The 24,125-nt window shown below is 34.2% G+C and overlaps 1 protein-coding gene across 49 annotated transcripts in view; it reads left to right on the top strand.

Moving 5' to 3' along the window:
* Nucleotides 1–24,125, top strand: part of ZBTB20 (zinc finger and BTB domain containing 20) — a 1,031,727-nt gene that overhangs the window by 967,197 nt on the left and 40,405 nt on the right. The window lies entirely within an intron of this gene.

The raw sequence follows: 24,125 nt of genomic DNA, 5'->3' as shown, positions 1-24,125 counted from the left end.
AGAACATGCTTGTTGATTTTTTAATGTGGTCCTTCTTTCCACCTATTTTCAAGAGGGGCCCATCCATAAATTTCTTCCATTAATTCACTGACACCACACCAGCAAGTTGCATAACAATGGTAACATACTGTTTTCTTACTGTGATGGAAGTGATATTTCTAAGGCAGAGACGCAGGTCTGAGACCATTCACTCAGAAAACCTGTATTAAATATTCTCTAGACAAGTATGAAAGAACCCAAAGAAGTAGGAAAGACTGCCCCAGTCTTAAGGAGCTTGCTGACCAGTTGATAAGACAACCTAGAGAATAAAAGAAAGTGCAAGTTAGCATAATCGAAGGGATCAATTAACATAAAAGAAAGCAAATAATCCCTATGGGAAGAAGTTAGTAAAGAAAAGCTTCCTAGAAAAGTCTTAGATCTGGAACTTGAAGAATGTGTGTGATTTGCATTGATAGAGAATAGGGGAAGGAAGGTGAAGAGAGCAGCATGAGGAAAAATAGCTATAAGTGAAATATGTTGGGGTAGAAGCCAAGTAACTGAAGTGGCTGGAACAAAGGAATCACATTGGAGAATAACAAATGATGATCAAGAAGCATTAGGGTTTAATAAGACAAGTGATTTCATCAGTCTAGACCAGGGCATTCAGACACTGTTATCACTCAAAAAAAGCGATCTCTAGAATGTCAATAACCACTATCCCTTATATCTACTTTGTCCACTCTAAAATTTTATGATAATAATAATCTGCATATAGTTGAGAACATCCTTAATGTAGATTTCAGAATAAAATAGGGAGTATTTTACAAATAGTGTCTATAAGATTCCTTGGGGAAAATAGCAACAAATATAGTTTGGTTCAACAATCCTCAATATTAATCACAGCATAATATAGGAATATGTGTGCCTAAAAAAGATTTTTGCCAATTTCATAGAAGATATCTATGACATAATCCAGTTAGAAAAGGGCTTCCATGTGGGTAAGGTAGAATGCCATTGTACTAGCTCCTACTTGTGGACAATAGTGTGCTGATAGCATCAAAATTAGAGTCTGCTATTTAGCACTTAAAGCCTTCATGACATGACCCCCACCTTTATTTTCAGATATTATTCACTTTCAGGATCTCTGCATTCCTCTAATGTAGCATTAGGTAATGTTCTTCACAAGTGACATTCTATTGTCACACATACATAGATTGCCTGCTTTTTTCCCCACTATCTCTTAGACTCTCCCTAACTCCCACCAAAACTCAGCTGAAAAAGTTTTCTTATCCCCCTGGATTTTAATGCCTCCCCTCAAAATTACAGTATGTTAATTTACTTCAATTAGTACATGTAGTTCTGTCCCTGATAAAATGTAAGCACCTTGAAGGCAAAGACTATTTCTATCTTTGTATTCTAAATTTCTAGTATTGTGCTGGCACATATTAGGTGTTTAATAATTTCTTGTTAATTGTTGGAAATTAATTGAAGCCTCCATCATCTCTGAAGAATTAAAGTTGATGGTCATCTAAAGGGCAGTGGTATGTGTGAGTAAACACATGGATAAAAAAGTTATTTATAAAAAATGTTATCAGAAAATTGTATAACCAGAAAAAAGAGGGGGCCAGCCATGTATCAAGAGCAAAGTATAACTTGAATAGCTTTGTTATATATATAAAACAATTGTTATATATATGATGTCAAAAAAAACTGGAATGAGGGCCCCCAGTGTATTGGGTATTCTCTGTGGAGAATATATGGACAAAATGAGCCAACATGGATGATGTTCAATATGTGTCCTTGTAGGGAATACACATCAGTGAGATTATAGGACCCTCAAAGTTTTATAGTATCAAAGTAAAACCTAAGGCAGATGCGAAATCTACATAATGTATCTAAATCCATCACACCTTCAGAAGCTAGAGATCTTTCTGATTGAACTCATAAATGTTAGAGATAGATTGAGCTTGAACTGGTAAGATTACCATTTAAGTAATTATATTTGTGTAATGATTTAGATTGTGTCTCAGTGGGTTGTATGAATAGTATAAATTCCGGGCTAGCTTCATGGAGGCCTCAGGATCAGCCAGAATCAGGTTAAGCAAAAGTCCTTGGTCTTTAGAGGGAGAAGTGAAGGAAATGGACAAAATTGCCACAAGTTCTCCACCAACCTCCCTTCTCCTCCTCCTGCTGCAAAGTCTGGCTTGTCTCCCTCCTAAGATTATCTGTATATACCAAAAGATCAAGCCAGCACCGAATAGTGAGAAAGGTCATTTTTCCAAACATATGTTAATAGAGTTATTGTCCAATAGGTAATTAGCCTTAAATGCTCAATTGTCTGATTCAAACACACCTTTTAAGAGTTTCAGCCCTTTACAAGTAGCATTTACCTTCAGAACAGAGATGACAGATGACAATTGGTGGATGAGGAGAAGCATTGGTTCTGGAAATAGTATATAACAATAAACTTCAGTGTTATTCAATTTAATAACATGATAGTCTCTTCCCAACTAAAAGGATATAGACCTTCCCCCCCTGTGCAAAATCTGTTATTCTCCATTTTTAAAATATCACAAATTTTAATCATATATAACATTTACTTATGTAATTTACCTTACTACTTCAGTGGACTTATTATCTAGTTGATATTGTGAGTACTCCCTTCAGTGGTACAGATTTCAAGTTATTCATGCCCTCTCAACATTGTCTTATCCATATCCTCTACTACATCCTCTACAGAACTCCTACCCAGTGATCTAGGGACCTTTCCTCTATGTTTTTTCAAATTCCACATGTACTATAATGACATGTGGCCAACTGTTATTCTTCATTCTCACTACATGACCAGCCTATCTTTTTTTTTTATCAGTTGTATATTTCTTTAATAACAATTTGTATGCAGTTTCTTTTGGCAAATACATTTACGATATGTCTTTCTGCCTTTTAGAAGCCCTATAATTTTTATTATTTGTAGATAATGATGTTCCATGATTTGTGGCCATTTAACATTACTGGACAAATATTAGAAAATGTGGAATTTTTTTTTCAAGAGCATAGGATGAAACTTTTAAATAAATTTCCAGTGACTATACTATCAGCTCTTTTCTATCAATCAGTTCAATTAAAACTTCAGTTAAAGTTTCTCTGCAATATTTATCCAAAATATGTGCCTTGATGGACCAGTTCAGTAGTCTCTCCATCCAATTCTTATCATGCTTCTGAAAGCAGGAATTCTTCATCCACTTGGTCTTTACTGTTTGGATTACTCAACAAAATTGATTGTTTGATTGTTTGTGAATCTCATTTACAAGGCTCTGTAATTTTCTGTGATTTGATGCAATCAGCATCTGCAAACATAATTTCCTATCTTTGTTTTATCTGATGCCATTTCTGCTTTCTTGTGTAGCACATGTTAGAATCCAAATGCAGAGGCTTTACTGTTGCTGATATAGAAATTAGTTACGTAGAGAAATGTTGACAGACCTCTTCACTGTCTCATCAGTTTGTTGTCCTTCCAGTTTCATCTTTAAATACTTTGGGGGTGGTTCTGGCATAAATAGTTCTCATGCCAAAGTTTCTGAACTGTTGTTTTCCTCTTTTGTTTCTCTTTGTTTCATGACTTGACATTGTTCTTAATCTTCTATCATCCTCCTATGTAATATTTTGGAAATACTTTACATTCTAAGCAGCTATTGCTTTAAGTAGTTATATCTCTGTGCTTGGCAAAGAGAGCAAGTGTATTTTCTTTCTTCCTTCTTTCCTCCCTCCCTCCTTCCCTCTCTCCCTTTCCTTCTTCCTTTTCTTCCTTCCTCCTTTCCTCCCTTCCTCCCTTTCTTCCCTTTCTTCCTTCCTTCCTCCCTCCCTTCCTTCCTTCCTTCTTTCTTCCTTCTCTCCCTCCCTCCCTTCCTTCTTCCCTCTCTCCTTATCTTCTTCCCTTTCTCCTTCTCTCACTCTCTGTCTCTCTGTCTCACTGTGTCTCTCTCTGTCTCTTTCTCCTTTGATCATGTTTCAGTAGGTTTCTTTCTAATTTTTTTTAAATAGTTGAGATGCTTTTTTCCAGGCTCTTTTGATCTTCTTTACTACTGTAAAGTTCTTTACATCCATTAACATCCAGAGTAAATAATGATTCCTATCTCAAATCTCTATTTCCACTTTTTGATACCAGTAGTTTTAAGGAATTGGAGTTCTTTTCATTGTAAGTTATATCTTCTTTTTCTTTTTTATCTTCTAATAATTTTGTCCTGGTGTTTATCTCTGCCTCAACAAGTCAACATAATGGTATATTTACGTATATGTATATACATATATGTAAATATATACATATATATGTATATGTATACCTATCTTTTTTAAACTTGTTCTGTGCCCTTGAGAGCTTGAATACACTTAATAAATGATTGGTATGGTATAGTTTGGGGGAGGGGGTGTATGTATAATTATATGTATAATGTATAATATATATATATATAATAATAATTTATATATACATATATATCAAAATAAGGATCAGGAACTGTAGTTTGTGTTCTCTTTATGTCAATGTAGCTATCATAGCATTCAAAATTATGTAGGTGCCTAATATATTGGAAATAGCAACTTACTTATGTTTAATAGTAGAAATCATAGCATTGATTCATTCTACAGCATTTATTGAATGCCTTCTACAGCATAGGATCCTAGATGTTTTCCTAAATCCAAAGTTGTATAAATTGTTCCCAAGCTCAAGGGAGATTGTACTCTAATAGAGAAGGGGAGGTATGTACATTAATCAATCAATCAATAAATATTTATTAAGCATATACAGGCACTGTGCTGAACACTGGTGATAAAAAAGGAAACAAAAGATACTCCCTGTTCTCAGGGAATTTAAAATCTAATAAAAGAGACAACTTGCAAACAAATACAAAACAAGCTATATAAAGGAAAAATAAGAAACAATTAACTGAGGGAAGGCACAGAAATTAACGGGGTTTAAAGAAGGCTTCCTAATATGTGTGTATGTCTGTGTATATCTGTGTATCTGAGTGTGTGTGTATATATATATATATATATATATATACACACACACACACACGCATACATACATACACTTATAGGCAATGCAGCTGCAATAATAATTATGGCCTCTTGAAGTAATTGGCACTGGGTAAGCATTGAGAAATATTCTTAGTGGTCTTCTTGATTCCAAATTAATGATATGTGTATAAAGACGCTGAAGAGAAGATAGAATATTGGAGGAGTTGTTTATATAATTATAGTTCTTTAGTTTCTCTTATAGCCAGCTATTTATGGTCTAAAGCATGGATATTAAGATGTGACTTTAGTTTTCATAAGAATTCATAGCTAGTTTGATTTTCATTGTTTACTTACCATTTTCCCTAAGGAATAATAAAAGTTTACTTCATCTTAAGTAAACCCAGTATATTAAAGTATATATTTACAAAACATTTTAGGGGATAATTCGTTTATCAAAGATTCTTCATTCAGTAGCAGCAAAAACAAAATTCAAATGACAAGTTTCTCTAGTATATTTAAATTGTGGTTCAATTTACAATAATTTAGTTTTTGAAGGAACACAGTATAAATTTAGGGCTAGAATCAACTTTAGTCCAAATCCTTTATTTTACCTTTAGAGAAACCAAGGCTTAGAGTTGTCTTTTTTTTTTTTCTTGAATACTTATTTCAGAAAAGGAGATGTGTGTATGTGTATGTGTGTGTGTGTGTGTGTGTGTATGGATTTTTACTATTGAAATATTTAGTGTTGTAGAAATGGGATTGGGATTTTGTCCTGTATTAACAGTTCTACTAACGGGGTTTTGAAGAAATTCCTAAGACCTGATGTAAATTGAGTTTGCAGAGATCCAGAAAATTGATGATTGTAAAATACAAAATTGAAAGCTTTATGAATGAATTAAGACAGCTTATAAATTGGAACTGATCAATTAGACTCCTTCCTTCCTTCCTTTCTTCCTTCCTTCCTTCCTTCCTATTTTTCTCCTTCTCTCTCTCTGTCCACATAGGGTATCATACCCTTACCCACAGATGCTCTTAAAATCAATTATTTTTTCTTTTGCACTTCTGACCCTTCCCATGTATCTTGGGATTTACTGGCTAGATTTCTTTCTTTAGGTCCAGGATTTAAACCAAAATGAATCTGATTCTAATTGGCCACCAAGGGGTCCAAAATCAAACCCCATTTGGTTATTGTTTGGGTCTTCCTAATTGATTCAGATTGAATAGCAGTCATTTCTGCTTTGGCCAGACACTTTAAGGCTCTTCCCCTCCAGATTTTATTTATTTATCTAGGTATTTTTTGGACATGATGAAAGAGGATCTTCTTTAATTCATTTGTTTCCTCGACTTAATCACCGAATGGATCTCCTCAATCCAACTGAGGCCTATTGAAGACCTTAGCTAACAAAGGCCAAGGTTTCCCACTGTATTCAGGGCTATCTCCATCCTTCTGATCTATATCTGGCCATTGGACCCAGATGGCTCTGTAGGGGAATGTGAGGCAGATATTTAGTCCTCCCTCACTTAAATATAATTGATTTGCATAACCTGGCATTCGTGAAAGTTGGACAAACAAGGATGCTAACTCTACTTTTCTGAATCTAGCCCATTTTTCTGACTTCATTGCTGTTACAACCAATTATCATATAACAAGTAACATGGGTTGGGTTTTTCTGTAAATGGATTATGTAGGATAAAACCTTTTAAACTGTAGGTAATGACTCCATGTAGAATCACATAACTGAATGTTGAGATCACAAAAAATTTGGCAACAGTAAAAGATATCAAATAGTCTGTCAAGATTTAATTTTTCATGTAAAAAAAAAAAAACAAGTACATTCATCTCAATATACAAATTTTCTTTCATTTTTAATATATAATAAAATTTGTATGCCAAAAATTGTATCTAAAATAAATTTTTTTATGAATTATTTTATTTATTTATTTGTTGCCGAGACAATTGGGGTTAAGTAAGTGACTTGTCCAGGGTCACACAGCTAGGAAGTGTTAAGTGTCTGAGATCAGATTTGAACTCAGGTCCACCTGACTTCAGGGCTGATGCTCTATCCACCGTACCACCTAGCTTCCCCTTTTATGATTTATTTATCATCAAATGTTTGATTTGTATAACTGTTTTATTTACCTATATACCCAGGGTCACATAAAAAATTTCTTGGGTGAAAAGGAGTTGTGAAATAGAAAAAGCTTAAGAAGCCCTGATGTAGGGCACAACAGCTCTAAGGAGAAAATTTTAAGAACCACTGATTAATGAAAGAATATTGGGTTAGGAATCAAGTTCTCAGGTATAGTGTTACAATCTACCAATGACTATATGACAGTTTAGTGCATCATACCTTGTTTTCCTTTATCTGTAAAAAGGCCATAATAATACCTGATCCCAGTTTCACTGTTATGAAATAAAAGTAAAATAATAATAATATAAAAGCATTTTGAAGAAAAATTACTAACATATATATTTTTCTCTGTAGCAAAAACTTTCTTTTAGTTTGGTGAGAACTATTGGTAAAAATAAATAAATGAATGAATAAATAAATGGGTAGATGAATAAATAAATAAATGAAAACTATTGGTGATATTACCATACATTTATAAGACATTTATTATGTGAAAGATCTTGTCTTCTTAAAAGAAATTCACAGACATTCATTCACCTCTTTCCATAGCCTATCTTATCTAACATGTAAATGATAGACTTTGATTCAGTTTTCAAGGATTAAATTAAATGCTTTGCATTCTTGATTTTCAAAGGAATCATGATGTCCTGGGTTTTGAATATGGAAACTTTGGCCTTTTTTTCCCACATTCATGGCTTTTGTAATCTCACTCCAATTTAACATACTCACTAATTTTTTTTTAACATACCAAAATGAGCCTTTTCAGAAACTAATCTTTTTTTAAGTACTATAGTCTTTGAACTCCTTTTTAGAAATGCGGAATTTAGGTAGATTGGTAACCATTTACCACTGAGCCTATGTGTTCTTCCATCTTCTTTCAGTTCCTTTTTGTCAGTGAGCATCTGCAAGTTCTTCCTCAAAATTGTAGATATTGTGTTTCTTGGGGATTTATTACTCTTCTTAATGGTTAAAAGCATTCCTAAGGATAGGACAGACCCATAGACTGTGGTATATAGACACACACCGTTTATGGTTTAATACTGCCTCAGTGTTGTGATCTAGAGCCAATTAAATTAAATGCTATTTTGATATCCCATTAAATTATTTGTAAAGCTATGTAGAAAGGGGAAAAAAGACCTCACTGCTACTGGAAGGTGTATAAAGCTCCATATGGAAGAGGTTTTGAATATAAATGTTTGTAATCTTCTAAATGCACAGTATTTCAAAGTAGATGTTAAAATGCACCTTGAAGAATTTCTCTATTTTCTCATCTTCCAAAATAATTTTTCTTTGTTCCTTTTTATTGTTCCTGTGTATTTTAGCCAGTATTAAACTAGGAACTAATAAAATGTTAAATCAACATATACAGAATTGGCTAGAGACATACATAATAAGACACAGGTCTGATCCCACATGTAGAGTCAAAAAAATCTGAGTAATCAGCATAATTTCACAAATCATTCCTTGCTGTATAGCTTTGGGTGGTTATCACATCTTTCCATCTATGCTTTAGCTTTCTTATGTAAGATGAGGAAGTTGTGTAGTCTACACTTGAAGCATCTGTAATTGAATCAGCATTAGGAATTTTGGGGGTGAAAACTCTCTTTCCACTAAAGACTACATACACACTTTGACTTGTTAAAGGTATAAAGTGGTTTGAGTCATACAGCAGAGGCATAATTTGAATCTGGGTCTTCTTCTCTCAACCTAGCCTTTGTCCACCAGACAATGCTGCTAAATCTTTGCCCTAAATCTCAAAATGAGTTTTGTTGTCTGAATATTAAATGTTATATCTTATGAATTATGAACTTTGACTATATGATTCATAGGATCTAATCTAATTTTGATATGTTATTATTCTTTGATTCTGTGATTTAAAAGAATGTTATGAATCGTAGCTGCCAGATGGCATTGGTAAGCAAGTAAGGCTAAATTGACAGTCATCCTCTGAACCAGAAGACCTATCTGTGGTTTCCCAGACACCCTAGTTGGATGGAGTTTCCTAAACATCTCTCTTCCCTGCAGGGGCTTTTCCCAAACTTCAAGCCATTTTCTCTCTTTTTTACTCTCTCTTCCTTTCCAGAAGGATATACTTTTTTTTTTTTCCAATTCCTACAAGCCAAATAGCCTCAAATATTAAAAGGAAGCAAGGAAGGAAATTGTATTTGCCCACTTGCAGTTTTAAAAACTGTAAGTATCTGGGTTTTTCTGATATTTTTATAGTTTATTGGTCTAATACCAAAACCTCTCCTAATAGTTCTAAGCCCTGACCTAATTAGGTCAAAATATCTTTTGAATATGCCCCTTTGTGATTTTCTTCCTATGGCTTACATACTTCAGTGCTGAGAAGTTCAGTAGCAGCTTGGATTTTGTTGACCAATATTTTATCTCAAATTAGAAGTATTAGAAATCAAAGAAAACTTTTAAGGGAAAGATTAGGAGCATACATGAAATTTAGTACTAGGGAAACTTACTTTTTCTAGAGTAAGAGGGAAAGAGAAGAAAGAAAAGATTAGCTACTCTCCTCCCCACTCACTGTGTAATTGTGTTATTGCTCATTTGTTTAGTCATTTCTGACTCTTCATGATCTCATAGACCACAGCACAGTAGGCCCTTCTATCTTTGTCATTAATGCACAGCAATTTTCAGAATGTAATTTCTATTTGTAATCTACTCTGATCTCTCCTCCAGTCAGGCACAGCATTTCCTTCAACTCCCATAATAACATCTTCATGTTGTTTCCACTTTCTTGGTTTCTTGATTCCTGCTTCTTTCTCTGCTGCCTTGGACTTTTTTTTTTTAACCTATAAGTCCTTTTATCAAAGGGAAGATAAACTTGGAAGTCTAGATCAGACCAACACCAAGGTTCTCTTGAATTACTGTCCCGTGTAGGCATAACCAAAGGCCTGCTATATATGTATTAGTGAGAAAAAAAGGGAAATGTGAAAAATGAAAGAAAAAAAGACAAAATCTTTCATTATCCTTTTGGACAAGATAGAGAGGAGAATACTTGATAATACAGTCAAGTGGATTTAGATATGATTGAATGACCAGCTCCAAAGAGTAGTTACCTTGAAAAGTAGGATTTAGTAGAGTCCCAGGAAATATGTTTTCAATCTTCTACTGTTTACTCTTTTTTTTTATCAGTTGAGTAAAATTATATCTGACATAATTATATCGTTTTTAGATGACACAGAGTCAAGAGAGATAACTAAATACATTGTATGAAAGGGTCAAGATCCAAATAAGTACTAACAGAATAGAACACCAAGGTGAATCTAACATGGTGGAACTTAAAGATGATCAATGAAGAGTACATACATGTACGTGCATGTGCACACACGCACACCTTTACACAAATGAGAAATTTTATATGTTTAAGATGGATAAGGTATGACTCAAGCTCAGTTTATCTGAAAAAGAACTGGGGGTTTTACTAGACTTTGAATTTTGTAATCCAGCTTCTTAAACTTGGTTTGTGACCCTAGATAGAGTTTCATAATTGAATTATGATTTATTGTAAGTAAATGTTTGATTTATAAACCTATTTTAAATATCTATATTACTTGGAATCACATAAAAATTTCTTGGGTAGGATCAGAAGTGGAAAAAAATTTAATAAGCCCTACTTTATATGGAGGCAGGTGTGTGACAGTGTAGTCAAAGGTAATAGGATCCTAGATTCTATTAATAGAACATTCACAATCATCTAGACAATAGTCTGTACCCTCCCTAGTCAGGCCACATATGGAACTTGTGTGTTCTGTTTTGGGTACTACATTCTAGGAAAGACATTGATAAATCAGGTAGTTTTTAAAAGAAAGAGTGGCCAAGCTAGTGAACAGTCTAGTGATGTTGGATGAATTGAGACCTAAAAAGGAAACACAAATGATTGAGGACAGAAACAATAACTATCTCCTAGAATTAGTCAAGAATTTATTTTGTGGAAAGAAGATAAATTTGTTCTGTTTAACCCTAGAAGACTGAACCAGGGGCAATCAGTGGAAGCCACACAAAGGTAGCTAATAATAAGAGCTGTATTAATAAGTACAAGGAGATACCTAGGGCCATAGTGGGGCTCTCATTCATTTTACAGTTCTAAGGAAATAATGGATGCTTCATGCTCAAAAGCTTGAGCTGTTGGAGATGCTGAGGTTGGAGATTCTCAAAAAGTTATGAGTTGGATCTGAGATTAACTGGGTCTCTGAAGTCTCTTTCATCACTAAATTTGATGAATCCACCTTTATTTGTAAAAAAAAAAAAAAATTTTAAATTTACTTGGAATTTGGAAAGCACTATAAAAATAGAAGATATAGATCTGCAGTTAAAAGACTAGGCATATTTAAAGTTCCAACAGGCCATCTTCTAAAAGTTTATATTAGAGGCATGGGTTGGAAATATGTCCCTCTGAGAAAATACAATGGATCTCTATATGCTCATTCACCTCAAAAAACAGAAACTATGTTTTTGGCATTAACCATTTATTTTATTTTCTAAGCAGTCACAAGTTACAGTTTACAGGAAGGCTCCCCTAAACATATTGATTTTATACTGGCATCTATTAGTTGCCATTTCTGTTGCATTGTAAATTATTACATTTTAGTAGTTGTGTATCTAGATGAGGCAGTTAGATGGTGCAATGATAGAGTCTTAGAGTCAGAAACATTTACTAGCTGTCTGATTCTGGACAAGACACTTTAATGTCTTTCTACCTCAATTTCATAAACTACGAAATGAGAAATAATAATAGTACCTACCTCCCATGGTTGTTGTGAGGATCAAATGAGGTGATATTTGTGATGTACATAGTGGCATTTAATAAATTCTTGTTCACTCCTTTCAGTAACATAATCTAAACAACTCAAGTAATAACAAAACTAGAAACTATTGATCTTTTTATAGTTCAAGTATGGCCTCCCTCAGTCCTTTTGAATCTTTTTCCCATTGAAAACATATAACACTTTTGGGATATTCTAAATATTTTCAAATCAGAACTAGAGTTGGTTTCTCCTAATTCTACAGCATCTTGTTTCTGGTTTTCATTGATTTTACTTCGAAGTATAAGATATTATAGAAAGGAGTTCTAAACCATTTGTCCTCAAATATAAATAAATGTTGCCTCTGCCATTTACTAACCATGTGACTGTGTAAAGATGCCTTAGCCTTTTTGGGTTGCAATTTTCTCATCTGTAAAATGATCAGATGACCTATAAGAGTTCTTTCCAGCTATTTGCTGGATATAGAAATTAAGCTTGATATTTAGGACTTTTAATGATGATTGGAGATAAAGAAATAGATTAGGAAATGTGGAGGAGAGGGGTCCAAAACACACATCTTGAGTATAACATCCAAATAAGAGCTTTAAATAAATAATTAATGAGTCACAATCTCTATATTTCATATGCAGTATTCTTTGAATTATATATTGATAGTTATTCAGTGGAATCCAAAGAAACCAATTAACTGTACATCATTCATAGGAAAAATATACATATGGATAAAAAAAGCTGAAGTGCTATCCTACCATGAGTGGAAGTAAGCCACAGAATTCTAAACTCCACACATTTTTGCTGCGACACTCCACAACAAAGACCTTTAAGATAAAAAGGGAATCTCTTAGCACAGTTCACCTAAGAACCATACCTTGGCTTTAGAAGGAACATTTCTTCAAGAAATCTTTTTGAAAAAATATTCCACAGAAATAGCATTGGAGGAAATACAGGTTAAGGACAAAAAAATTACAATATACATTTTGCCCCAGAAGGATGGACAGAAGAGGAGTGAACAGGGTAAGAAGATGGTGTATTCATGAGCATTCCCCTTTTGCAAATATATATAATGAGCCAGGAGAGCCAAAATTGTTTGGCAAATTTCTTCATTCAGCAATCTCACAAAATGAAGTATATTACAGATAGCCTCTGGTTGTTATGCTTACAAAACAAAATAGCTTTCTGTTGGATGTAGACTGCTACATATTTTGATTCTAGTAGCAATATGGCAGGGTTAAGGTCAACTTGTGTAGTGTAATCTGGTGCCTGTTTTCGATAGCTATCATAGAAATAGATACTTATTTCAAGATGCTTAAACAGATGATTAGGTGAAAACTCCAACAAACCTTAAAGCATCAGAAAGTAAAGGTTTTCCCACTCCCACCCCCTCCTTAACTCTGTAGCATCCATCACCATTCTCAGGATCCTCATAAGCTTATCTGGGCTTCAACCCTTCCATGGGGGCAATTTGTGACTGAAAAATAAATATATGTGGTAATCAGTCTAGCTAAGAGACAGTACTCATGAAATTTACTATCCCTGCAACACTCTCCCAGAGAGTTGAGGCAGAATAGTATAAGTGCTAATCACTATATCTGAGCCAGGAAATCAAAAGTTTGACAAATATTATTTGAATTTTTATGCTGAAAGGAGATTGAGTCTCTAATCTATTCTATTTTTAGAAGCATGAGGTAAAGATACATAGAAAAACTACTTTCTGCTTGAATGAATAAATGACTGAACATGAAGGGGATGAGCTTACTATCCTAGGATTCTTAGCACACTGAAAAAGAAAGCTAATTTTTAAAACCGGTTTGCCTTCCATTGCATGATTTCATATTCACTCAGCACCAATTGCCATCTGCTACTAGCTGGTATATATGTTTGGGCACAGTACTAGAGCAGGGTGGGCAAAGAAAGAAGAGTCAGGGAGGGAAGAAAGGAGATACTTGCACAGCTAATGATCTCCTTTGTGTTGGAGACTAGGTTTCTGGACATCAGTACTTTAAGAACAATATACCAGTGTCTCTTACACTAGCTTAGGCGCCTAGCATATCAGATAAGAATGGTACAGTGGTATTTGGTCCACTCTACTTCAAAAAAGTATAAAGGAGAAAATTATAAATAATGAATAAATATAAATATAAAAAATAAATTATATAAAATGAATAAAATTGAAAGGCTTTTTAGAGTGGGTATAGGGATGATTGCAAACTAAATCCAATAGGATTCTACAAATCAGGACAATACAATATTACAGGACTCCAAAAATGAACCCACTAATTAAAATATTGTATAAGGCTAGCAGTGGACCTATAAATCCCAGAGATATAAGGATATAATGAAATAGAATTCTAGATGTATGTTTCTGGAGAATTAGCATAAAATCACAATATATAACAATAAGTAGACTCACAAGGTTAGGTTAAAAAAACAAACAAACTATAAATAACCAGTGGAGAATGTGGAAGAGATGGGTTTATAATTGTTACTTTTTTTTTTTTTTTAAAGAAACAAGCAGCTACTCAATGATAATGATGACTTCACAAAAAAAAAGGTTTTCTGCAAAGATAGTGGTCTGTGGAAACTCTTTGAAATCCAGTTACATTGCTTAGAATTTTTTGGGTTTTGTTTTTGTTTTTACCATTATCTGAACATGTATGTGACTAAAGTATTGCATTTTATGTATCATTTGTATACTGAAGTTACTACCAAACAATAATAATTGTGGTGTATGTGTCGTACATCACAGAGTTGATGAAACCTTTGGGAAAAAAATCAGCAAGTTGGTTCTCGGTGACATTTGGAAATGAGTACTGTCACACATTCAGCAGCATACTCACATTTGAGAAATTAGTATCAAAATGGAAAAAATTCCTTACCATACAAGGCAATAATCTTATACAAGATATTTTCAGATGCAAAATTAACAAGTTGTGTAGAAGAGGATCATGCTCTAGGACCAAGAGACAAGGGCCAAAGCTGCCAGATTTGAACCCTAAGGGTAGTTATATAACATATGTGCATAGAGCCTACCACTGTGTTCAATGCATAGTAGGTACTCAGTAAATCTGTATTAAATGAATCAAAAGCCCTTATCTTAATTCAAGTGTTTCATCCTGCTTGCCTGCCATCTGGGACTAGTCACATTACTGTGACTCAACAATAATTATACAATTAGTAATGCCTTGAGACTCTCTCTTTTGTCTTCCTAGGATCTCAGAGGGTTTCCATGTCCTATCTTATTCATTGCTATAATATCTTTGTGAAGTAAGAGATCTCCATTTTTACAGATGGATTATAGAGCAATGACTCAAATCTCAGTTTCTAAAGCTTGACAAATTAATAATCATTATTCTGACCCAACTCAAAGCAGAGTTTTTCAGGTTATAAACAATTTTTGAGACATTAGAATATATTAGCCAGATTTTGATAATTATTTTACTTTAATCTCCAGGATAAGTCAAAGTTTTTTTTTCTTTTTTTAATCCAGATCTATGATGCCATAAATATGGGGAATTCCCAAAGGTGGAAATTCTCACTGATGCAGATCAGCCAGTTTGTAACTTATAGTTGTAGAAAGTTGTCCAAGCACTGAGGGTTTATTTCTTCATGCTCACTCTGATAGCTTGTGACAGAGATAGAACTTGAACTCACTTTTTCCAGACTGAACATTTGACCTAGGTAACATAACTGTTTGTTTCTCATAGACTATGGTAAATAACTTTTTAGAAATACAAGATATTTTCTTTTTCTTCAAGAACAAGTTAAAATTCTCACTCTTATTCTGAAATCATCTCATCTATTTCTATGAGCAGAGACTTAAAGTTACATGCCAGTTTTTAAAAAATGAGATCATATTCTAATATCTTAGTCACCAACACTTTTCATGGGGAAACAGGATTTGAAATTCATGTCTGACCCTTGCAGATGTTGCTTTTCAGCAACAAAAAGTGTTAAATATTTTCCACAAGTTCTATACAAGAGAACTCTACAATTCTAACGTCTTAACTCATTGCTTAATTATTGACTTAACAATACATTTGTGCAAGGCAAAAAGAAAACTAATTTCTTCTCTTTTCTTCAGTGGACATCATAGAAAAACTACTTATTTACTTTGTAAATGAGGACACCCAGTGGCCATAGCTTGAAAATAGAGTAAGAATTCCTGCTTGTGATGATGCAAATATAGCTATTCATAATGATATCATAACTAATCCATGAATATTTCTATTGGAACTTGCTTAAGTTCACTTGTATTTATATTCTTATGAAGATAAGTAAAGAAAGAGTAAGAAAGCATCTACTTGTCTTTGATGAATTAATTTCATTTGACACAAATGAACTTCATTACCAGATACTGAAACAATTGGCAAATGTCATTCATTGCTGAGCCATAGTCACCGATATCACCAATATTTAAAAGGCAACAGAAAACAGAAGTGGTTCCAGGGGACTAAAGTAGGGCAAATGCTCCAATGAACAAAATAGGAAAAAAAGAATTGATTCTACAAACTGTAAGCCAGGAAGCTCAACTTTGATATCTATGGAGTAACCATAGAATGAAGGAAATAGTTAGTAAACATCTTGAAAAGGAAGAATTATAAAAGAGACAGCAATGGTTTGATTAACCACAGATCATTTCTGTTCATTAGTATATCAAGAGATTGATATAGATAAAAGAATTAGATTTTAGTAAAATTTTTAAAATCATACTATTTCTATGGAAAAGAGTGGGAAAATAAAGTTAGAGACTTTGATACAATTGAGTGGTCAAACTCAAAATTAGCCAGCAAGAATTCAAGATTATCTTGGCAGAAGCTCTCCAGTGTAGTGCCTCAGGGATCTAGGCTTGATCCTGTACTATTTAGCATGTTTATGATTTGGATAAAGGCATAAATGTCAGGTTATCCAAATGTACATATGCAAAGCTAGATGACATAGTTAATATACTGCCTGATAAAATCAGAATCAAAAAGATCTTGACATGGTAGAATGTTGGACTAAATCTAATTGGTTGTAATGCACCAAGGATAAATGTAAATTCTTATATGGGCTCATGAGCTCCTATTCACAAGTACGTGATGAAGTAGGTAGTCATGGTTAGACAGCAACTTATCTAAAAATGACCTGCAGGATTTTATGTATTATTAACTCAGTATAAGTCACCAATATGTCACCAAGAAGTTAATGATCTGAATTGAAAAATACAATCCATTATTATTAATAATAATATGAATAATAATAAGCATTTATAGTGGACCTAATGTGCATCAGCCCTTGCACTTAATAAGGTGATAGATAGCATCTCTGTACTCTGCCCTTCATCAGAATTGTGTTCAGTTCTAGATGCCACATTTTAGGAAAGCTATTGATAAGCTAAAAAGCATGAACAAGAGGACAACTAGGAGAGTAAAGAGTTTTGAATCCCATGTCATGAAAATCAGTTGAAGGAAATGGGAATATTTAGCCTGGGGAAGACAAGTCTCAGGAAGAATGTGGTAGCTGTCTTCAAATGTCTGAATATGTCATCCTCAGATCCTCACTGTCTCTCATCCTCCATATCCAGTCTTTTGGCAAGGCCTCATCTCTGACAAAGGCCCTTTCTCGTCCCTGACACTGCTAAAACTCTGAGACAATCCTATATCACCTCACATCTGGGCCATTGCAACAGCTTGTTGGTGGGTGTGCCTATTTCAAAACTCTCCCCCTTACCAATCCATCCTCCGTTCAGCCCCCAAAGTGATTTTCCTAAAGCTCAGGTCCAACCATGTCACCCCACTGCCCAGTAAACTATTATAGTTACTTCTCACCTCCAGGATCATGCAGAATCCTCTGTTTAGCATGCAAAAGCCTTCATAATTTACCCCCCACCTTTCCAATCTTGACCCAGTAACAATGGCCTCCTTACTGCTCCATGAACAAGTTATTCCACCTCTCAGCTCCAGGCATTTCTCTGTCCCTTGTGCCTAGAGTGTGCTCCCTTCTCATTTCTTCCTCCTGGCTTTCCTGGCTTCTTTCAAGTCCCAGATAAAATCCAATCTTCTTCAGGAAGCTTTCCCCAACCTTCTTAATTCTGTTGTCTGCCCTCTATTAACTATTTCCTATGTATCTGGTATCTAGTTTGTTTTCACGCATTTGTTTGTGGTCTTTTCCACTAGATTGTGAGCCCGTTGAGAGCAAGGACTGTCTTGTGCCCAACATTTAGCACATAGTAGGTGCTTCATAAATGTTTTTCAACTCACTAGTTTCCTAGACTGATGAGTATGGTTTTCAAAAACTTCTTATTTTGTATCCCATTATATCTTACCTCAGAGCTATAGAGTCTAGCCAGTTTGGAAAAACAGGTCCCCAAATTTCTTTGGAGAAATTCATTATCCAGTGAATTCCATAAGCCCTGAGCTGTTCTTTTTCAGTTATTTGAAGCTTCTTCACACTTGAAGCCAATTGTGTTATGTACTATGTCTCCCTTAGAACAATGAAATGCCCTCTTGTTGATGCATAGAAATATTCTTCCAGAACCTAGACAATTACACATTGGAGGGATTTGTTTTGTCTGTGTTTTTTTAAGCCATGAATAAGATGGAACAAGGAAGAAAAATTTATTCACTATGAATTTGAAAATACTCTTCAGAAGCTATTTATGATAAAAATTGTAAAGAAAGTTCTTCCTGTTAGGAAATTCCACAATTAATTTAACTAGAAAGCTTATTTAAAAAAAAAAAAAAAAAACTAACAACAACCTGGAGATTCTGTTTTATCATTATTTGAAAAATTTACTATTTGTAAGTCAAAGAATAGATTTTATGCCTGCCTATAGACGTCATTCCCAATACCTTGAATACCTCTTTGGGCTAATATAGGATCTTTGTTAAAAGTTCATTTTCCATTCAAATAAGACTGTAATGATTTAAAGCTATTTAGAGAGAACAGATGTACCAAGAATTCTTGAAGTGATTGTGTAAAAGACATCATTCTCATAATTTCCTTTAAAATAAAATAAAGGGCCACCACTGACTTTATACTTGATGATACAAATAATTCTTAAAAGCCTTATTTGAGCCTAAGTTCAAATTGCATAACATGTAGTATGAATTTAAGTTGATCTTTTTTTGTTCATTTTTGTAGTTCCACCCACAGATGCAGCATTTCAGGTTTTTTTGTTCCCCAGATTTAGTGAACAAAGAAAAAGGTTACAATAGGGCATCAGCTAAATTTGTAAGGAAAGAGCTTTAGAAAAATGAAAATCCTCCCCAAAAAAGAGTATCTCAAAAGGTTTACAAGATAAGAGGATTTAAAGACATCAACCTCAGATTTCAATGAATTCTCTCCTTCATCCTAGCAAGTCCTGCTCCGTTAAGAAGTCATTTCATTTAAACACTAGGAGGAGGGCATCTAGTACCATTCTTCAATATGTTGTCTGGCGCCACAGCTATCAGATACTTTTGTGTATCGTTAAAACAGAGTTCTCAAGTTCTAGTAGAATAGGACAAAGAAAGTTTTTGAACTTACAGCATTACATTTCTCTGCCTATATGAGAATCTGTGGGTCTAAGTATAAAATTCACATTTCTATGCAGTGTATACAATAATAAAAATCTATCTTAAAGAATCATAGAATCTTAGTGCAAGGAGATACTTTAGAACTCATCTTCTTGTGCCAACCGCCTCCTTATGTACAGCACTGAACACATAATAGTCAAATACTCACCGACAGATTAATGTATATTTCAAACAAGAAATGTTGTGAGACTATCATTTGTATTTGTTAATAACAGAGTAAAATTCGAATCAGATAAGACTACTTCACATACATAAGGGAAAGCATGACTTTTAAGAGAGAAGTCCAACTTTTACAAACAGGAAAGTTTTCCCTCAGTATAAAATTTTCCTTTCACATTAGTTGAAATCTGAACATTAGGGTTTTTGAAATGTGACCATTAGGGCTCTTCCATTATAACCCTTTGTTCTAGCAAGAGCAAGATCCTGAAGGAAGTCTCAAACTTCTGATTTTTCATGGGAGGAGTGGAAGGGGAAAGGAGGAGTTGAGGAGGCTCAAATGAAAGCTCCATAGTGTGGAGGGAGCCTTGATCCTTGAAGGAACAAACCAAATTAGTATAAAGAAGTTCATAAAGAAATTCACTTATATGGCATTTTTGCCCAAGTTTAATTCTGTTTGCTTTGTCTCTCAAATATAATGAAATTTATCCTATAAGAAATGACAGAAATGAGGAAAAGGTAGTCTTGGTCTCTGGGCTGGAAATATTTCAGGGTGTTCAAAAGTTATTCCTAGATAAATTAAAAAGTGTTTTGTCACTTAAATTACAAGTACAAGTTAAATTACAAGTTAAGTATTTTCTAAATTTTCATAGAAATATCTAATGTTTTGGTATTGTAAGGAAAAGGCAGAAAAGAAAAAAAAAGCCATTATATAGCACCTACTATGTGCAAAACTCTGTTAAGGATTTTACAAATATTATTCTCATTTGATCCTCATAACAATCCTGCAAGGTAGATCCTGTTATTTTCCTCATATACAGTTGGGAAACTAAGGTAAAGAGAAGTAAAGTGACTTTCCCAGAGGTTGGTTGGTTGATATTCTTCATTCTCAGAGGACCAAAATAACATCACTGCTAGAATCAAGTAACAATTTTAGCTTTTACATACTCCAGCTATGGCTGATCAGACTTATATGAGCCAGGAATGCTATTCCATAGGTTGGACACAAACAGTCCCTGTAAACATATGAAGTGAATTTTCTAATTTTGGGCGCCTCGTGTTTCCTTTGGTCTAATTCAACTCTGTTTTGCTCATAGAGCACAGCACCTTCTCTGATGAAGGAATTCCATGCTTGCCAATCTTGTACCAATGTCTCCTATGTCATACAATCAATTCTAAAGCTCTTAAGAGAGGCTTTGAGAGAGTCCTTGTATTGCCTTTTCAGACTGCCACATGAGTGCTTATCCTGTGTAAGTTCTCCATAAAATAGTCTTTTTGTCAAGTGTACATTTGGCAATGGAATGATGTGGCCAGCCCAACAGAGTTGGGTTCTCTGCTGTAGAGTTTGAATACTAAAAGAAAGCAGAGGCAGCTAGGTGAAAATAGTTAGATCACTGGACTTGGAGTCAAGAAGACAAAAATTCTGACACTATGTGTGGCCTTGAGTAAGTCCCTTACCTACTGTCAACCTCAGTTTCCTCATCTATTAAGTGGAGGTATTAATAGTACCTACTTTCCAGAGTTATTGTGAAAATAGGATGAAATAATATGTGAAAAACTTTGCAAACTTTAAAGTACTACATAAATTTATCTAAAATTATTCATTTTTCTTATTTATATTAACAAAAAATTTTCTAGAGTGCATCTGATACAAAGAAAACATTGAAATGATGTGTGATTCAAGGCAATTCCAATAGACTTGTAATAGAAAAACCCACATCCAGAGAGAGAACTATGGAAACTGAATGTGGATAAAAACATAGTATTTTCATCTTTACTGTCATTGTTATTGTTTGCTTGCTTGTTTTTTTTTTCTTTTTCATTTTTTCCCTTCTTGATTTGATTTTGCTTGTGCAGCAGGAAAAATATGGAAATAAGTTTAGAAGAATTGCACATGTTTAACCTATATTGGATTAACTTTAGTGTCTAAAGAAGGGAAGAGGGGAGAGGGAAGGAGAAAAATTTGGAACACAAGGTACTGCAAGGGTGAATGTTGAAAACTATCTTTGCATGTATTTTGAAAAATTAAAAGTTATTACTATTTTAAAAATACAAGGAAAACATTGACAAATGTTAGTATGTTTCATCTGTATAAAATTGGATTATGCTTTATGCCAGGATTGCAAGGGGAAGCCTTTCCAGATTTCAGTTAATGATATTATTTTGAGGAGTTGCTTTCTATATCTTCCTTTCTCCCCTTCCTCCCTCCACCTGTCTCTGCCGTACCTTCTCCATAATTCTCAAGAAAAATATTTTACTTCTTTAGCATAGGTTATCTTAAAAGGTGCCATGTTATACAGAATAGACACCATATACAGGAATACCCAAAAATGAGAAGAAAAAAAAAAAAACTATCATACATATGTATGTGTATGCACTGAAAGATAAAGGCAGAATAAAGAACTCAAGAGACACTTTATATTACAGATTTCAGCCTAGATTCATATGGATACAGTATTATCAGCTTAAATAAGTATGAAACAAGTTGGCTTCCTTCTTTAACAGCAGCAATCTTAGTTACAAGGCAAAACAAAATAAAACAAAAACACAAAAAAGCTATAAGCTTTGGTTACAAAAGATAGCAAAATGTAGTTATAAAGCAAATTTGCTTATATTTCAGCATATGTAATCAGAAAATGAAGACAAGTATTATATCATAGTGTGGTCATACCATTAACAGCACATCTAGTTAGCATCAGCTGTTTTACATATTGTTAAACAGAGTAGTTAAGGGAGTAGTAACAACTTTTACCCAGTTAATTATTGTAGTGATAGTGTTTGTACTTGATCTAGTACTTGAAAGAGAATATACCTTATACTGATGCTTTATTAAAACAGTTTTCCTGTGCCTAGTGGCCAACACTTTGGGAATATGCTCTCCAAACTTAACTCTTCTGGTCTCATAAAATGTATACACAGATCTTAATTGGGACTGTACTTGAAGACTTGATCAATAAATCCTTAAGCATTAATACCATGTTCCAGTAATAATGTGCAGTGCTGGAGATTGAAAGAAAAAAGCAAAAAATCCCTGTCATCAAAGAGTTTCTGTTTTAATGGAGGTGGGAACATAAATGGTTACTTTTGTTGCTATTCACTTGTATCTGATTCTTTGAGACCACATTGGGATTTTCTTAGCAAAGATGCTAGACTGGTTTGCCATTTCCTTCTTCAGCTTATGAGGTAGATGAGGAAACCAAGGCAGAGTTAAGTGACTTGTCTGGGGTTTCAAAGTATCTGAGGCCAGAGTTGAACTCAAAAAGAGGAGTCTTCCTAACTTCAGGGCTGACACTTTATCCATTGTACCACTTAGCTGTCCTAGGACTTGAAAAACTGATACTGCACTGATGTGACTACCTTCATATTACTGGAATTGGGTTAAGATTTTCTAGATGATCATAATAATCCAACAAAAGCAGGTGTTGATTCTATTTCCCACATTTATAAGCTATGGGCCAAGAATGCCATATTGAAATTTTACTTCTTTTTCATGTAAGTCATTTGACCTAACTCTGTTCATTTGACTATATTCATCTTGGTTATTATTTTGGTAATTTCACCAGGTCTCCAAATTCCCATTTCCCTTCCCACTATATCAGGCATATACTAGTCTCATTTTATACAGCCATTTGGTCTTCTGGCTGGGAATAGACCGGATTTCACACCTAATTAAAAAAGATTGTTATTGCCTGCTGTTTCCTTTCTTCATCCTTTTTCCTTACACCCATCAGCATTTTATTCTCATGCTAAGTCCTGTCCTTGTTGGACACCCACAGCTTAAAGACCAGCAGGGAGCAAGGTTCCTATAAAACAGTAAACCAAGCCCTCCATCACCTATTTCACAACAAAACTTTCCCTTCAATTTCAACCCCCTGCTTCAACTCCCTTCTATATTCTGCCTGCTCTTCCTAGATGAATTCCATTCATGTTTCTGGTGAGTGACATTGCAGTCTGATCTATATTTTTACTCTATTGAAAAGACATGAGTTTTTTTCCCCCAAAAAAATCAGAACTTTTATCTTAATAGCTTTTTTTTTTTTTTGCTTTGCCACCAATTCCACGTTCATACTACTCCTTTTGCTCTCTTCATAGAAAACTGCTTTTTTTTTTTTTCAAATGCACATAATCCATGTAAAGTTGTGAGGTTTTGTAGGGTTGAGGCTTTTTTCCCCCCTGAATGGTCCAAATGCCTATTCACTGCCAATCTAAGAAAGAATAGGGTTTGAATTTTCACACCATTCCTTCCTATACAGTTCCTGAATACCCATCCAATCAAGATTTGTTTTCAATGGGGAGAAAACCTCCTACAGTAGACTATTTCAAATTGATTCTATTGGAATCTATACATTAATGTTCATTGGGTGAAAATGAAGCATTTCACAAAAGCTCTATGCCCAGCATTACTGTCACAGAAACTTTTTTCCCCACTGTATTCCAGTTAAATAGGAAAGAAAGCCTGGGAACAGATCAAGACAGCACTGTTCCCTTGCCTCGGGCATTGTATGCTTACA

Source organism: Sminthopsis crassicaudata, chromosome 3 (genome assembly GCF_048593235.1).
Source record: "Sminthopsis crassicaudata isolate SCR6 chromosome 3, ASM4859323v1, whole genome shotgun sequence".
Lineage (NCBI taxonomy): Eukaryota > Metazoa > Chordata > Mammalia > Dasyuromorphia > Dasyuridae > Sminthopsis > Sminthopsis crassicaudata.
This window is presented reverse-complemented; position numbering and strand designations above follow the sequence as displayed.